The sequence below is a fragment of the Anastrepha ludens genome, chromosome 6 (genome assembly GCF_028408465.1).
Source record: "Anastrepha ludens isolate Willacy chromosome 6, idAnaLude1.1, whole genome shotgun sequence".
NCBI classification, from domain to species: Eukaryota; Metazoa; Arthropoda; class Insecta; order Diptera; family Tephritidae; genus Anastrepha; species Anastrepha ludens.
Genome location: NC_071502.1, coordinates 11,163,598 through 11,178,445, shown reverse-complemented (window position 1 = coordinate 11,178,445; position 14,848 = coordinate 11,163,598).

Genomic DNA, 14,848 nt, shown 5'->3' with positions numbered 1-14,848 from the left:
TTTGAAATTCTTCGCTCTTGTGAGAATTGAGAAGATTTTTATCTGCCTACTTTTTTCCAAATAAGTAGTTAAGATGAGAGCATAATTGCGTTTTTAATACCAAACCTGCAAAATTTTTGCATACATACAAAGATTCTATACAAAAGATACATTTATGAATGCAGAATAGAGACTCTCGTACTACTATTTGTTGCTATAAAGCTGTTATGCGCAACCTAAAAACACTTTGGGAACATTTGAGGCTTGTTTTGCTCAGTCAGTTACTCATTTGATGTATAAAAATGCTCTTAAGTAATTTGTGTTACCACGCGACAAATACATAATTATATTTCATCGCACAATTTTGCCTAATTTAAATGCCTCAATAAGCACAGCAAACGTCCTTTGACGAAGATCCTTCACTTCACTTTCCATTTTTCACGGTTGTATGGAACAGGGAAAGGCAATGATGCTTATTTAGATTTTGCTGTTCAAAAATTTCATTACATTCGTATAAGTGAAGTAGGAAGTAGAAATCAAATGGTTGGAAAATTGCGCTCTAAATACGTGGAGATTTGTTATTTACAAATGCTGTCAATTTGTTCTGGGCTAATTAAATAAAAATTTATTTAAATATTCTTTGAGCCGAATATTTTATTCTTTGATATATTGTCAGAAAAAGGACGCATATATAACTCAATTTGTAGTGCACTAATTTGAAGTGAATTTTTTAGGCAAACTTTGTTTGTTTCACTTAGAAAAATGATCCCTATTGGCTGCTACGAATATACTCGTACACCCTTACATATTAATAGAATTGCTTTGATTAGTATGTTCCCATAATACCCAATTTAGGAAAGAGTTGAATATGATATGCCAGTTGTTAGAAAGGTTTAAATTTAGACTGCAATTATGTCAAATTACTTTGATTTTCAAACTGAATAGGCATTGAATAGGCTGCTTGACAATTCATTAATTCGATAGAAATATTTCTGATCCACAAAACTATGTTAATTGTATTTTTCGGTTACATAATTTTTTATTAGTTTTAGGGCTGAGAAATGGAATACTCAGTAGGCAAAAATCAACATTTTCGACATCTGTTCTTCTTTGCTTTTCATCGAGCTCAAAAAGCTGCCGCAACAGACCGGAATATTTGTAAAGTATATGAAGAATATGTCATAAGCGAGTCTACAGCATGGAAATGGTTTGCAAAACTCAAAAATGGCGACTTTAACTTCGATGCCACGTCCCGCAGCCGTAGGCCTTCTGAATTCTCAAAAAAATTATGAAGATCGTCTCAAATCACTTTTGAAGTGGAACGGTCGCCAAACCAGTCATGAATTCGCAGAAAAAATGAACTGCGATCATAAAAGGATTCTCAATCACTTTCATTCAACGGGATTTACCAAAAAATTGGAATTACCTTACGAGCTCAATGAAAAAAGCAAAGAAAGTCGCCTTCAAATTGCTTCTCAGCATTACGGCGGCCATCGAGCAACTCGCGGTCATAAACGGCGCTTCGTGCTCCGAAACGTCACGTGAGATGAGAAATGGTACCCATATATCAATACAAAGCAAAAACAGGAGTAGGTGGCTCCAGGAGATACCCCAAAGCCGAGAGTCAAGCCAGATCTTCATCCAAAGAAGGTGATATTATTTAGTAGGACTGGGAGGGCATGGCGCACTGGGAAATGCTCGGTCAACACAGAGATCTAAATTGCGCAGCTATACCGCATGAATGCGACTATTCGACTCCAAAGACCTGATCAAGTCTCTCCTATATTCCTTCACGAAAACGCCAGGCGCCAGGCTCCATGTTGCACAAGTCGTCAAAGTTGCACTCCAGGACTCTAATGGGAGGTCCTTCAGCATCCGCTGTATTCTCCGGACTTTGCACTGGCCGATTAACACCTTTTCAGCTCCCTGTCAAATATGAAGGGGGTTACCTTCGATAACAAAGATGTCCTTAAAAACTGGCTCAACAACTTCTTTCACACCAAACCAGGGGGTTTTTGGGGGAACGGCATCAACAACTGATCGAGAGGGAGGAAGAGGTTGTGAACAGCTACGGCGAATATATTGTATAATTGATAAACTTACTGATATAATTATTGTTTTTTGTTTAAATAAAAGTCTTGGGTAAAAACGCTACGAACTTATTCTCCAATCTCTAGGACTATGAATAAGTTCGTTTCGGTTTTACAACAGATGGCGTAACTTGATTATTATTCCATCGATCCACATTTCCAAACATTCATTGGAGAGCTACTGTCGTAAGGCACAAACGTCAGTATAAGTTTTTTATTTGAAGCGTAAACAACAATATTTTTACCACACTTGAAAATGTCGAATTTCGTGCCAAATAATGTGTTTTTGCGGGGAATTCTTCTTCATTATTTTAATATGAAGAAAAAAGCCGCCGAAAGTCATCGTATCTTGGTGGAAGTTTATGGTGAGCATGCTCTATCTGAGCGAACGTGCCAGAAGTGGTTTGCACGCTTTAAAAGTGGTGATTTTGGCTTGGAAGACGAAGAACGCGAGGGTGCGCCGCCAAAGTTCATGGATACCGAATTGGAGGAATTGCTCGATCAAGATCCGGCTCAAACGCAAGAAGAGGTTGCAAAAACTTTGGGAGTTGATCAATCAACCATTTCCAAACGTTTAAAAGCCATGGGAATGATCCGAAAGGTAGGCCATTGGGTGCCGTATGAATTGAAGCCAAGAGACGTTGAACGCCGTTTTATGGCATGCGAACAACTGCTTCAACGGCACAAAAGAAAGGGTTTTTTGCATCGAATTGTGACTGGCGATGAAAAGTGGGTCCATTACAACAATCCAAAACGTCGGGCAACGTATGGATACCCTGGCCATGCTTCAACATCGACGTCGGCGCAGAATATTCATGGCCTGAAGGTTATGCTGTGTATCTGGTGGGACCAGCTGGGTGTTGTGTATTATGAGCTACTGAAACCGAATGAAACGATTACGGGGGATGTCTACCGACGACAATTGATGCGTTTGAGCCGAGCACTGCGAGAAAAACGGCCGCAATACGCCGATAGACACGACAAAGTTATTTTGCAACATGACAATGCTCGGCCACATGTTGCACAAGTGGTCAAAACATACTTAGAAACGCTCAAATGGGATGTCCTACCCCACCCGCCGTATAGTCCAGACCTTGCGCCATCCGATTACTATCTCTTCCGATCGATGCAACATGGCCTGGCTGACCAGCACTTCCGTAATTACGATGAAGTCAAAAAATGGATCGATTCGTGGATTGCGGCAAAACCGACCGAATTTTTCACAAAGGGAATCCGTGAATTGCCAGAAAGATGGGAAAAAGTAGTAGTAAGCGATGGACAATATTTTGAATATTAAATTTGTAACCATTTTACGTCAATAAAGTTTCAAATTTCGAAAAAAAACCGCACCAACTTATTCATAGTCCTATTAATATACACCCACATGCACCTGCCGACAAAAAATAAAAACAAAAAAAATCCCAAACGTCCCTTGTTATTATAAATTTTTAAAGATTTATGTTTCTAAATTTAATTTCAACTAATTTCAAATAAAAATACAGTTCATTTCTTAACAAACGCCACATGAATCCAAGTTCCAAGCTCTGTACGAGATTTGGAAAAGTTCATAAAATTGTATTCAAAATTTCGAGGTAGGTAGGTCGGTAGGTGAAATGGTTGAAGTGCCAGTTTGGCACTCCTCAAGTATCACTAAAGCGCCGTTTTGATACCATTATGAGACGTCCAACAAGCAGATATCTTCAGCCAGCCTGAGCTGTTGATAGAATGGAGAAGATTGATGGGATTTAGGTTGTCGCATTGCTCAAGGCTGCCGCCCACTGGTCTTAATTGTTTAGCTGCCAAGCCCGAACATTTACAGAGAAAGTGCTCAACAGTCTCTTAAATAGTAACCCTAGCTTTTCCGCGTGTGCCGATCTTCCAGTGTCCGATAAACACAGTTACGAGTTTGGATATTAAATGGCGAGTAGTTCAAAGGACTTTCTGAGTCCTTCGTTTATTATACTGGGGCCAAAGGGTTTTCAAAATAACACATGAAGGAGTGGAGCTTCATCATTTCGGCGCATTCCTGAGAAATAATTTGTGCAATTCGCCTTTAACAACTGTCAAGGGGATGCCGATGACCGGGTAGGAGGTCTCTGAGGCCAATTTAGTCCTCTTCCTGGCAAGCTCATCAACAATTTCATTTCCATTTCGTTCTGGACCATGGCGTCGTCAGAGCCTTGATCGCGGCTTGACTATCGGAGAAAATGTTAATTTCGAGTTTTAATTAGAATTTTTGGAAATGATTTTAGTATGCAGTTTTAAAGCCAATTCAAGTTCTGTTAAATTGAAATTTAGTAGCTTATAAAACTTGATCAAAAAAATTTCACCAGAAAAGAAATAAAATAAAAAAAATTACACCACAAAATAAAATTTTCGTGTACCTGAATGAATGTTATATACAGGCACTGCGTCTATCTTACGGAAATAGTTTACGAAATTGACCCTTAAATAATAGACACTCTTGTGCGATGCCCTTTGCTTCCTATGAGGTTACTACACTCATTCATTTCTTTATACATTTTGTGCGAATTCTGGGTTGTATGTACAAATGTACCTGGCATTTGAGGGTAGTCTACCAATCATTCTGCAGGTCGCTTTTGACAACAATGGCATTGCAAAATTCTTGACTGCATTTCGGGTAGATATCCCTGGCCTTCCGCACCCACCAACTACTTAACTTGTCAAACAACCTAAGGTGAGACCATAAATAAAAACAAAGTCAAAGTTGGCACCCACACTCGACGAACAATTCTTGAGTGCGTGTGTTTGTGCATAAATACGACGGTTACAAATCCACGAAATGGGAAAATAGTTATTTCTAATGGCACTCTTGTGCGCTCAAATTCGTTTGCTTTTCTTTCTCTGCGAATATGTTTGTATATAATTGGCGCAAACGTCCATTGCTGGGTGCTTGGCCGAATTTCTACTCCAACTTGATGGCACCGCTAAACCAAAGACGGATTTTATCAGAAGATTTTTTATAGTAGAAATGGTGGCTTTGGACGGTTTCCTTTGCCAGCTGAGGGGTAACCGCTCTATAATTTTGTACACCCGCAAACTGATAGCTCACACGCTCACATCACGGTACCAGCATAAATAAATCAAAATATAGGTAAAGTATATAGACAAAATTTACCAATATGCTTGGAATGATAAGGGACGTCGATTTAGTCACATCTCTCCCTTCATCCGTCGTTCCGTTGGCCCGTCCGTGTGCGATAGCTCGAGCAAAAATGAAAATATTTCATTGAAACTTAGTACACCTAATACCCTTTGTCCATGGTAGTATTGCAAATGGACGAAATTGGGCCCCCTCTAAGATGAAGGAAGTTTTAGAAAGATATCGATGACCGCTTAGTCATTTTGCTCCGACATAATTTTTATAGAGATTGGATAAAAATCACACCCACATTTTATATGTTAAAGCCAAATTTCCGTTTCTGACTCTGAATACACCATAACTAAATCATTCTAAAATTAAATTTTATTAAATTGTGCGCGGCCGCCGTAGCCGAATGGATGCACAGTAGGGCGGGTCGATTTAAAAATCGCTCATTGCTCTGTGAAAATCGTATTCTAGGTATCAAAATAAGAAACTTTGCCGAAGGCTCCATACCTCTAAAACGAATTCTGATGTCCCCCAATTTGGGTCGAACGAAAAATCCCACTTTGACCCATTTAGAGTGCTCCAATCGAGTCCAAATGTATGACCGACCCTCTCTAACTTGGGACGGCCGATCCACCCATGCCAGTGGCACACTCCCTGGAACTCCCCTGGGGGGTTCCCCATACAATCATTTCAAAATATCACAATTTTTGGCCTTTACATGAGAAAAGAAACTAAAAAATTCGACCCAAATTGTGGGACATCAGAATTCGTTTTAGAGGTATGGTTCCTTCGGCAAAGTTTCTTATTTTGATCCCTAGAATACGATTTTCACAGAGCAATGGATGATTTTTTTGCCTCCCCACAAATCGACCCGGCCTAGTGCACAGGTTCGAAATCCAGTGCACGAAACACCAATCAATAGAAACAATTTTTTCTAATTTCAATCGCTCTTCGGCAGATAATGAAAAATCTCCGGGTCTATTCCTACCACGCGATGGACAACTTCTAATAAAAAACCATCTCTGGCGGCGTAAAACTTTTGGCCCTTCCCTCTTTGAGGAATAACATCAAGAGGTACACCAAAAATAAGAGGAGGAGTTCGACCTACCACTTATATATACAAGCAGCTCAGTAGGAATTGGGAGGACCTCTTTGAGCCGTTTGATACCACACGAGGTTCTAGGCAGGGTGACTCGATGTTGTGTGACTTCTTTAACCTAATGCTGGAAAAGATGGTGCGAGCTGCAGAGCTTAATCGCTTCGGCACAGTTTTTTATAAGAGCGTAAAATTGTTGGTGTATGCCGATGAAATTGACATCATCGGCCTTATTAACCGGATAAAGAATCAAAGCGGATGGGTCTGGTGGTAAGCGAATACAAAACGAAGTACCTCCTGATATCAAACAAACAGTCGGCGCATCCGCGTATCGGCACGCACGTTACTGTTGACAGTTATGATTTCGAGGTTGTGAAAGACTTCGTTTATATAGGAATTTGCATTAACACTGATAACAATGTTAGCCTTGAAATCCAACGTGGAGTCTCTCTTGCCAACAACTGCTACTAACAAGGCAATTGAGTTGTGAAGTCTTCTCTCGACGAACAAAACTAACTCTTTATAAAGCTCCCATGGTGCCCGTCCTAACGTGTATCGCAGAGCCTTAGACGATAACAATTTCCGATGATGCGTCACTTGAAATGTTCGAAAGACAGACTCTGTGGAAGATTTTTGGATTTTTAGACCTTTGCACGTTGGTGATGGTGAGTATCGTAGGCGAAGGAACAATGAGCTGTGTGAGATTTACGGCGTCATAGACATAGCGCAGCAAATAAACGTCCAGCGGCTATGTTGGCTGGGTCATGTCGTCCGAATGGAAACAAACGATCCGCCTATGACAGTATTCACGGCATGCGGCACCAGCTGGTGGTGATAGAGGAATAGGAAGGCCTCCTCGGCGTTGGAAAGATGTGGTGGATAATAACGAGCAGCACGAGAGAGAAACAACTGTGGCGCTTTGTTAAACTCGTCCAAAATTGCGTAAACGGCTATCGCGCTCACCAGGGAGAAGAGGAAGATATATAAAATGTGGCCGCTATAGCCGAATGGGTTGGTGCGTGACTACCATTCGGAATTCAGAGAGAGCGTAGGTTCGAATCTCGGTAAAACACCAAAATGAAGAAAAATTTTGTCTAATAGCGGTCGCTTTTCGGCAGGCAATGGCAAACTTCCAAGTGTATTTCTGCAATGAAAAAGCTACTCATAAAAAGTATCTGCCCTTCGGAGTCGGCTTGAAACTGAAGTTCCCTCCATCAAGACGCATGACACAAATAGGAGGAGGAGCTCGGCCAAACACCCGAAAAGGGTGTACGCGGGGGCCTGACCGAATTTAGTCACCCTTACTTGTTTTCCTATAATTTGATGTTTCATACCAACAGCAGACATCGCACCAGCAATCAACGGAAGAGTAACCTCTCAGAGTAACCTTCAGCAACAATGCTCGCCTTATTTGGCTTTACTATTTCGTACTATTTTCTGCACTTTATTTCGTTTTTACAACAGTTGATTCGTCTAGTCAATTGTATATTCTTGCACTATATATATATATACTACATATATACCGGTACATTTCTGCTATGCGTGTACGCAATTGCGTTTGTTTGCCATTCTATTCTTCGTTGGAAATTCAAGTCTTTATCTGTCGCCTTTTGAGTGCTTTACTTTCTTCCTTCTTACTTCCTTCATTTTTCTTATTTTATCCTTTCAAAGCATGTTGTTGTTTTTCAAGTAAGAAAGGTTTTTTAGGTATATATTTTCACAGCCTTCCCCATCCATAAAATGAGGAAAGGGCTGCATATTCAAGTTGAAAATTTTTACGTGTGCTATTTTTGATTTCTTTGGCCTATCAATTTCATTGAATAAGTGAAATTTTAGATTTGATTTACTTTCTCTTTTTACCTTCTACGTTTCTTGTTAGTGGTTTTATTTAGGTTATCGAGCCTAACGATAACTGCGTGCGGACTATTGAGACTCACTCACTTTTGCCGGAAACATATTATTGCTATTAGTGGGCAAAACGTAATGTTTTGCTTTCATTGTAAAATGTAGTTACATGACCTTTTTTCTGATGATAAACAAGTAAAGTTAACAAAGGTTGAAGGCTTTATATACCACCACGGGTTGTGGTGCTCCTTAAACCTGATAAAACATTTCTTTTATAATTTCTAACTGGGTTTGCGCCAAGCTGTTATACTTATTAAAGAATAGCTACAGCAATTTTTGTAAATTTGTTTGGCATATTTTTAGGGGCTACAAGCACACTTTAAAATTCTAACCGCCCTTGGCTAAGCGATAGCAGATTGATAGTGCTTTCCTTCGTTTCCAGGTTAGTAGGAATTATTTCCTCATTTCCTCTCATTTCTAAAAAGTCTGAAGATAAGTCCATAATTTTTTAAAAACCTCAGAGTGTTGCTTGCTACAAAGTCTCCTACGCCATTTGGGTGGATGACAACAACATCAACACGTACACGCTTGAAAGATTCAAAATTTTTTGAGCTACTGGTTCTTCTAAAAAGTGCTAGATGAGGTACTGTGATGAGTAACTGACACAAAATGCCATGATGTCCAAGTGCAAATCTCCAGTAAATCTAAATATAAATCTTACAAGTACCACAAAGGTCCCATGAACTACGTTATAATACAAAAAGAAATGTTCTTAATTACATTTTCATACTCAGTTATGTTCTTTTGCCACAATAAATCATTTCTCTCCAGATACAGAGCTAGCGTATTGAGTTTGATAACAGCTGTGAATTTAATTTTCACCCTAAACGAGCAATGAACTCCAATTCTAATGAGATTCCAACTGCTTGGGGAGTTCAAACTGATATCTAAATAAAAAATCTTTAGCAAGTAAGTGGTTTTCGTCATCTATAGATCTTGTTGCAATCCATTCATCTTATCCATATTCAAAACATTGGATAAGAAATAGTTTGCGTATTCATCAAAAATAGTTTTTCTTCTCCTTTTTTTCTTTATTGTAGGATTAATTCCTGTTCTTCAGCAATTTTTGTACAGGTGATATAATTTGTTTTTAAATTTATATTTTATCCCAAGAAAAGTTGAGAATGAAAAATTTATAAATATATTTCTTACTTTAAAAACTATACTAAAATTTTTGTTATTTTATTCTGAAAAATGAAAACCAATAGAAATATTTTTATAACATTAAAAAACTATACCAAAATTTGCAAGATCTGTTAAATCTCAGAGTAATTAAATTATTTTCAAAATTTTTCAGTTTACTCGGGAGGGTTGTCCTTAGAAAAAAAACAATTTTTTAAATATTTAGTTTTTTTCTAATTTTTTTACTATAATCATATTTTATCCTATAAAGTTAAAAAAAGAATTAAAGAATTTTGTAAATATATTTCTTACTTCAAAAACTATACTAAAATGTTTGATATTTAATTCTAAAAAATGAAAAAAAAGATAAATATTTTGATAACATTAAAAACCATCACCCAAATTTGCAAGATTTATTAAATCTCAGAGTAATTGAATTATTTTCAAAATTTTTCAGTTTACTTGGGAGGGTTGTCTTGCAAAAGTGGCAAAAAATGTTTTGTCTCTAAAACTTTCTTAAAATTTTTTTCCAAATAATTTTTTCTAGAAGTTCTAGAACCATATTTTGTCCTTGGGAGGGTTGTTTTCCAAATGTGCAAAGAGTTTTTTTTTTCAATTGTTTTTCAAATTTTTTCAAAATACCTATTTTTTTGAAATTTGTTTTTTTAAATATTTTCTAATTTTCTTTTTTCAATTTGTTTTTTGCAAATTGTTTTTTTCTAGAAACATATTTTGTCTTTGGGAGGATTGTTTTTTAAATGTTTTTTTTTTATTAATTTAAAAAAAAAAAAATTCTAATTTTTTTAGAAATTTTTTTTTTTCATTTTTTTTACTACGTAGTCCTAAAAAATTTAAAAAATTAGAAATTTATAAATATTTTTTTAAACTTAAAACACTATTCCGAAAGTTGCAAGATCTTTAAAGTCTCAGAGTAATTAAATTATTTCCAAAGTTATTAAGTTTACTTGGGAGGTTGTCTGGCAAAAAACAATTTTTTCCAAAACTTTTTTTTTATTTTTTTTACAAATATTTTTTCTAATATAGAAGCATATTTTGTCCTTGGGAAGGTTGTTTTTCATTTACAACATACGAGTACAAACGTTTCTTCGTCATATTTTTGATGTTTAATATTTACGCAGCTGTTCGGACAAGCTTCCTCATAATATCTGGCGCGTTGGCATATGTTAAAATATTTGTACTTGTACTTTCTCGCATATGCGCTTACGTACATATGCTTATGTGCAAATATGTATATACTTGATTTGGACTATGTAAATGTTTTTGTATGCATTCATGTGTTAATATTTAAATAAATTTGACGTAAATTCGGATTTATACCTTACCGACAAATCCATTGATATCAAATCGATATGCTTTTAGAGAATTTAGTATCATTAGTAGTTAGCGATAATTTTGATATCTATGTATATTCATATAAATATATATTACATATATTGCCTTTTGTTGCAAAGAGTGAATACGTTGCAAGTTGGTCCTAAACAACAAACCCATAGATCAGTCACCTGAACTCAACTACCTTCGGGCTCATATACCAATCACTAGAGATTCAATGAAAGTAGTCAAAATGCAATCGAATAAAGCAGCTTTAATATCGAGCTGTTTACGAAGCGAGGTATGACGAAATAAATATACGAACATTGAAAGCAAAATGCGAGTATATGAGACGTGCGTCAGACCAATCACAACATACGCGCTGGAAATACGTGCAGATACCAGCAGAACTCAGCAAATGATAACGATTGTTAAAATGAGCGCACTAAGAGGTTTCGCTGGTCTTATGTTTGTTAAATATTATCCTTAATGCCTTAGAAATAGTTAAGCTAATGGTAATACATTAATTTTCATGAGTCTGTCCCTCTTCGAAGGCGCTGTAATGTTTTTAGCTTTTATCAAAACCACAAGTCGTATGCGAGCAACGAGCTGTATGTACGCAATTGTTGAGCAAACCCTTTAGATTACTCACCTATGTACAACACATGCCTTTTTTACACCATTTAATTGCACGCACGCCATGGCGTATGAGTGTTGCTGAATGTATGGCGTGCCGCACCACCTGCAACCACGAGCGTTGTTGCTGCTGACGCCATCTCCGCTGCCACTAACACTCAACCGCTTTCTCGAAATGAGTAAAGTTTTGAGTAGCTCCAGAGGTCTCTTTCTTCTACTTTTGTGACTGCTGTTTTATACGGGGCTTATAGGACGTTTTCTTTGTCTCAGCATTTGCTACTCCTACTCCTACTCTCGCTTCAAGAATTTTTGCGGTTTAATTTCGAAGGTTAATTAATTGAATTTTTACCGCGCTTGATTACATTTCGTATGCGCTTCTCTTTTATTTTAGAGAAAATTAGGTAAAGAAATGAAAAAAGACTTATTAGACAAACACGTGCCCTGCCTGGATTTGACAATTCTTTCGGTGTGACTGGAACTTACTTGGAATGTGGAAAGAGTTAATTATTTAATTTGCTACTGCATTTGACTTGATTACTGAAACTGTGTTTCATTTTTACATGTATTTTTTGCAAAATAAAATGAGAATATTAATGTGCTAGTTATGGGTAGCCGCAGCCGAAGGGGTTGGTGCGTGACTACCATTCGGAATTCAGAGAGAACTTAAGTTCGATTCTCGGTGAAAGACAAAAATTAAGAAAAAGTTTTTTCTAATAGCGGTCGCCCCTCGGCAGGCAATAGCAAACCTCTATAAAAAATATCTGCCCTTCGGAGTCGGCTTGAAACTGTAAGTCCCTCCATTTGTGGAACAACATCAAGGCGCACGCCACAAATAGTAGGAAGAGCTCGGTCAAACACCCAAAAAGAGTGTACGCGCCAATTATATCAGTACATATATACATATATATGAATGTACATACGAGGGTTGCCTTTATATTTTGCGTCTTTGCAACATACATACAACATTTTAACTTGCGAGCTTTATTTGTTCTGTGCGTTGAAAATTGCATCTCACCGAAAAGATGACTTTCGACGTGGATTACCGAGTCATAAGTGCACTGATTAACTTAGTTCGACTTTAAGCGTTGAAGCGCCACACTTAGCCACTGTGAAATGCTGGTACAATGAGTTCCAACATCACCGTCAATCCCTGCAGAATGAATTTGGTGAATACCATCCAAAAACGGTTGTTCTGCCAGAAACAATCGATGCTGTGCGTCAATTGACAATGCAAGATCTTCATGTGCCTTATAGCGAAATAAGGGCACCCTTGGATATTAGTGCGATCAGCATACATTCAATATCGCTTGAACGTTTGGGCATCGCTTGACGATTTAGATACCGCATAATTTGACAATTATCCAAAAAAGGCCCGTAAAGATTGCTAGTTATTAAGAAATGTTGAAGTGATTCAGCCGCGGTGACTCAAAGCTCGTATGTGCTATCATAAGAGTAGACGAATCCTGGATCAATGCTTATGAGATGGCTATATAACAGTAGTCGACAGTATGAGTGTTCCAAAAGAGCTTAGCCCAACAAAGTTTTTTTCCCCGGAAAATGACTTCAAAACAAATAGTTGCGTGTTGTTGAGAAAAATTTGGCCGTGTCACAGCTGTACTACTAGAGAAACTTAAAACAGTAAATTCTGAGTGGTACACAACTATTTGTTGGTCAGAAGATTTAGGAGAATTAAGGAACACCCGCCGATGAAGACGAATAATTTTTCACAAAGACAAACATATACACATATCAACTCACAAAAGAGAGTTTTTTACCACTCAAAAGATGAAATTAATAGGTAATCCAATTACAGCCCAGATTTCGTACCTAATGATAATATGATGTGGCCTCCGGCCATGTCCTCTAAAGGATCAAAATCTTTGAAAATGGAAATTTTCTAAATCCTATTTTCGTGAGCATAATTTACTGGTTGAGTTGATACAGGCAGGTATGTTTCTGATAGATTTTTTGAAAATATTTTCTTCATATTGGCAACTCAGGAGCCAGCTTCTGCATACTGTATTTGCAGTTCTCGATATACCCTGTGAACTCCGTGAGTAATAAATGTAATTTGAATTATTCGTGAATAAAATTATAAAACCCATGACACTTTTTTTCCTATAAGGTGCGATGTGTATAAGAAATATCCGTACCTTATCCCGTTTTACTTCTTATGGCTATAGAACCATTCAAGTATTATTAAAAGTCAGCATTTCCGAAGGATTTACTTTTTGTTGAAAGATAGCCTTGGCCGGGTTGACGCAGGAGGCCAACAGTAACATTGTAGGAAAATCTACCTGCTTTGGTCGTAGTTTCATCCATTCATACAAAAATGCTACTGTTAACAATATCAAACCGTATCTCTTCCAAAACATTTTCATGAATTTCTTTTAAATAGTTTTTGCGAATAGTCGATGGTTCTGGAACTGTTTTTGCGCATATTTTTACCAAAGGCAATCTAAATTGCCTACAACTAGCTTTGATTAAAGGTGTATCGCAAGCTACCATCATTTTGGTGAGATCTCTTAAAAACTCATTTGAATCGCCATTCTCAAGTATTTGGCTATGTGTGCGTGCGGGACAATTATCCCAACCACGATGATATATTTGAAATTTGTGCAATATTCTACAATTGTAATGTCAATGTCCTAGCGACCTCAGACAAAAGGCATCATCGTGAAGCTGCGCAAGAAAGGCGACCTGCGTGACTGCGGCAACTGGCGTGAAATAACCCTACTTAACACCATCTACAAGATTATAGTAGAACAATCAGTTGAGTGGCGCTCCCCGCTTTACATGCTGTTCGTAGAGTTTAAGAAGGCATTCGACACTAACAAACGTGGCGCAGTATGGCTGGCACTGAGTAGAAAGCGAGCTACCGCCACGATAATCCGCCTCACTAAAGCCCTCTACGAAAACTCCAAACTGGCAGTGCTTCACAAAGGCGTTATCAGCGATCCATTGACTACCAACGCAGGCGTAAGGCAAGGTTGTCCCTTGTCACCCCTTCTCTTCGCCATCGTCCTTCATGACGTCATGGGCCAACTGACCCTCCACAAAAGAGGCATCGTATGACCAGACATCTTGACGACCTGGACTTCGCCGATGACATCTCTCTCCACTCTCACAAACTCCTGAAATGCAAGCGAAGGCGGACGATTAGTCGCGCTGGCACGCACTGTCAAACTGGAGGTCAACATAGCCAAGACCAAAGCTATGAGAATCAACCACTATAAAGTAAGACGGGTGTCAGGTTGACGGATACCCGGTGTAATTTGTCGAAAGCTTCTGCTACTTCAGCTGCATCATCACGGCGGATGGTGGAGCAGATGAAGATGTCAACTGTAGGCTAAGCAAAGCAAGGGCGGCATTCGGGCGAGTGCATACAGTATGGATGAGTTTGCAAGTCTCCAGGCGCACTAATCTGTGAATATTCAGCTCATGCTTGAAGTCCGTATTGTTGTATGGAAACGACACATGGCTGGTCTCTAACGCCATCAGAGGCTGCAATCTTTTGTAAACAAATCAAATCATCTGCAGAATATTCTGGTCAAACACCATCAGTAACGATACACC